This window comes from Sinocyclocheilus rhinocerous, unplaced genomic scaffold (genome assembly GCF_001515625.1).
Source record: "Sinocyclocheilus rhinocerous isolate Xijiao unplaced genomic scaffold, SAMN03320098_v1.1 scaffold546, whole genome shotgun sequence".
NCBI lineage: Eukaryota > Metazoa > Chordata > Actinopteri > Cypriniformes > Cyprinidae > Sinocyclocheilus > Sinocyclocheilus rhinocerous.
Genome location: NW_015661123.1, coordinates 420,840 through 424,424, shown reverse-complemented (window position 1 = coordinate 424,424; position 3,585 = coordinate 420,840). Strand labels below are relative to the sequence as shown.

The following is a 3,585-nucleotide window of genomic DNA, read 5'->3' as shown; positions in this document are numbered from 1 at the left end:
TATATATATAATGATAACTTAATAAAATTCAGATCAAAATAACATTAAATGAGATCTGGCTGGGTGGAACTAAAAATAGGCTTCATTTTCCTGATTTATTAAAAAGTAATTTCTTTTGATTTTAGGGTGAAATGTGACCTGAACATGTTTCCAGATCTGGAAGGAAACGTGAACAGTTTGACATTTGTCTGTCATACAATGCCAATGAGAAATGATGATCCCTCAGCTCTCTTTTATCAGCAGACCTGTAGTATATTCATCATCTACTGCTCATCAGATAAACAAACACAATGTGAAGGGAAAGGACACAGGCGCTCTTCAGAGGAGCTTTGAAAGCCATTCAGATGAAATCAATGATGTATGAGCTTTATTCATTGAATATGTGAGTCTGTATTGAGTGAATGCTCTGCCTTATTTGCCTAATTTGATTATCAACCACCTTATAGCCAAACGCAAAGGTAATATGAATGATGAAATGTCTTTCAGAGCTAAAGGTGCAGTGGTTTGTGAGTAGTTTTAGTTGAGTCTCTCTCTCTCTCTCTCTCTCTCTCTCTCTCTCTCTCTCTCACACCTTTCTGGGTCAATAATAAATGATAGTATTTTTGGGCAGGGTTTTGAGAGCAAGTTAATAATGGGCTTCAGAAATGGTTTTGACATGATTATTGTTAATTGCAGTCGTTATTGAAGTGCCACTCACTTGTGTCAGTCTAACTGGGCTCTGAAAAGGCACTTTGTGACGAGTCTTTGTTCCTCTGCTCCAGTCTGGTTGTGTATTCAGGCCAATATGCATTCGAAGCAGCATTTTATGTCTTTTGTTCCAGCTTTTGCATATGCTATACTGACATATGGGAAATAACAGACAGCACATCTTATATGGAGACATGAATCGGTTGATATTTCCGCCTACTTAATTAGTGACGACGTAACAGGTGACAACACATTCAAGCTTCTTAAGAATTAAATTATGGCAGTTTCAAGAACTAGTGAGAATTTCAGACAATATAGACACATCTGAGTCATTGAATTACTGCTTTAAAATTATTATTATTTTTTTTTTGGAAAATACAAAATCTGAAAAAAATATATTAAATTTTTAAAAATTATGATAATTTAAACAAAAAAGGAAAAAGCTAATCATTTTAATATTTGTTGCCTAACATTTTTTTTTTATTATTAATAAAATATTTTTTTTTATTATTAATTTTAATACAAATTACAAGTGTCCCAAAGTCATTTACACTGTTTTGTCTCTATTAAAAGCATTGTAGCAATAGTTTGTTAGTTGGTTACTAAGACGACTGCAGTGAAGAGCTTGAGGTTAAATATGAGGCGTGTGATGTGTGAAGAAAACAAAGAAAAATCAAAATAAATACCACTTTTGTTTTGATTTTGGGTCATTTCAAATCAAGCCATAAATTTGTCAAATTATGCAAAAAAGGTATTACATGTACTTAATTGTGTGTGTTTGTATGTTCATGTCTTTTAAAAGAAAATGTCCAAAATGACATTTATATGTGTGTGTGTGTGTGTGTGTGTGTGTGTGTATACATATATAAAATGACCAGTACGAGCAGAAAACATCCAGTACTTTTTCTGTTATGTTTACAGCATTTATTTTAAATCTAAAACACAACAAACTTCAATGCATAATTCAAAATATGGTTAAATCAATACATAAAATATTACCTTAATATTACAGTACACTGGGCCTTATTTTTATGGACTGTTCTTAGATTGCAGGCTAATTAAATAAATGAGTGAAAATGCATTTTAAGATCATTTATTTTCTAAATAAAGTCAACGGGGCCAAAAGTGCATTTAGTTGACACATACTGTACAATACAATTAAATGCACAATATACATTACTCATGGACCAGAGGTTTTGAAGCATGGCCGGTGTAACAGTAGATGTTTATAGCTTTGTTTAAATCATGTCAACGTAATAATTTGTAGCGTAAATAAATGTCTAAGTTGATTACTCAATAAAATGAATTTGTTTAATTTAATTTCAACATAATTGAGTTGTGGCCCTGGAATCAATGAATCAGTTTAATTAATAACCAGCATAGCACAGCAATAAATGCAACCTATTTAGCATGTAAATGTAATAAACAAGTAAGATACTTGTCATTGGCATTAGAGCAGTTATTGCTCATATGATCAATATGATTGATCATTATCATTAAGCTTATCATTAAGCAACCAAAAAAAAAAAAATGTAATCATAACAGAAACTATTTTAAATGTCAAACATAAGAGTAATAAATACTATGTATTTTCTTGACTAAAAAAAGAATAATAATTAATAAATGTAAAACTCCTAAAATAACACTATTTCGATATTTATTTTCCTTATGCAGTCGTATGCTAAGCATGCTGGGAACTAGAAATCCACAGCCAACTTCCAAAGTTATCAAGATAATTACATTAAGTTACTACAATTAACATTGACATTTCAATTTAAATTACATGCAATATTAAGTTGATCAACATTTACATTTATGCATTTAGCAGATGCTTTTATTCAACAGGGTTGTTTTATCATCGAGACATTGTTCTTATTAATATTTTGAATTAGTTTATATTTTTATATTTTGTTTTCATTTTAATTTTAGTTATTGTTTTAATCATTTTTGATGTGCATTTTATTAGATTTTTTTAATGTGTCTGTATAGTTTTCATTAATTTTATTTCAGTTTCAGTTTTAGTTATTTTACTACATCATGTTAAACTACATGAAAAAGAGAAATGCTGCCTTGGCAACTGTCTGAAAATTTTTTTTTTTTATATTATATTTTATTTCTGTTAAAGTGTATTTTATTTCAAGTAACACAAATGAAGGTTTTAAATTAGTTATAATAACCCTGTTATTCAAAGAGACTTACAGAAGAGAAACAAAAGCAATTTGTCAAAGAGCCAAAAATATTTTCATCAGAACTCATCAAAATAATGTTTGCAACTCAAAAGGTTTAAATAAATCATTAAATTAGTATTTTTAAATTGAACCATGTATTTCAGCATCTACAGTCTCTCTCTGATCTCACTCCCACGAGCAGTAAACTGTTTCAAGGTTGCAGCGCTTCGTGTTTCTGCTTTATTGAAAATTCCCCCCTCTCATATATTTGTTCAGACATTGTAAATGGAGAACACCTGGCTTTTGAGATGCTCACGAACAAACTGTCAATAATTTCCGTCTGCACAGCTGAATCGCTGTCGCGTTGGCTTCAGACGCACAGACTGCTGTGATTGAATGGGACCCCGACACGCTGCTGTCGGTTCCTGTCAGTCCTCACGCAGTTCGGCTCCTGTCACTCAACGCAGGCCTCGGATGGACTTTAGGAGACGCGGCATGAAGCAAACGTTCGGTTTTGAAGACTTCAGAGTTGCATTGTCTTGCAAAAAAACTAAGATTTAATTAAAAGCGTCTTGCGTGCAAACTCTAGCTGTTTAGAGTTGATGAAACCATCTCCATTCAGACCTTCTCTTCTCCATTCTGAATAGCGGCGTGAGTGTGAGTGTGAGTATGTGTGTGTGTGTGTGTGTGTCTGAGTGTGTGAGTGTGTGTGTGTGTGTGTGTGTGTGTG

The 3,585-nt window shown here is 32.2% G+C and overlaps 1 protein-coding gene across 1 annotated transcript in view; it reads left to right on the top strand.

Moving 5' to 3' along the window:
* The window catches only part of LOC107726261 (ras-related protein Rab-26-like), a gene marked incomplete at its 5' end in the record, with an annotated part of 39,478 nt that overhangs the window by 9,210 nt on the left and 26,683 nt on the right, over positions 1-3,585 (top strand). The window lies entirely within an intron of this gene.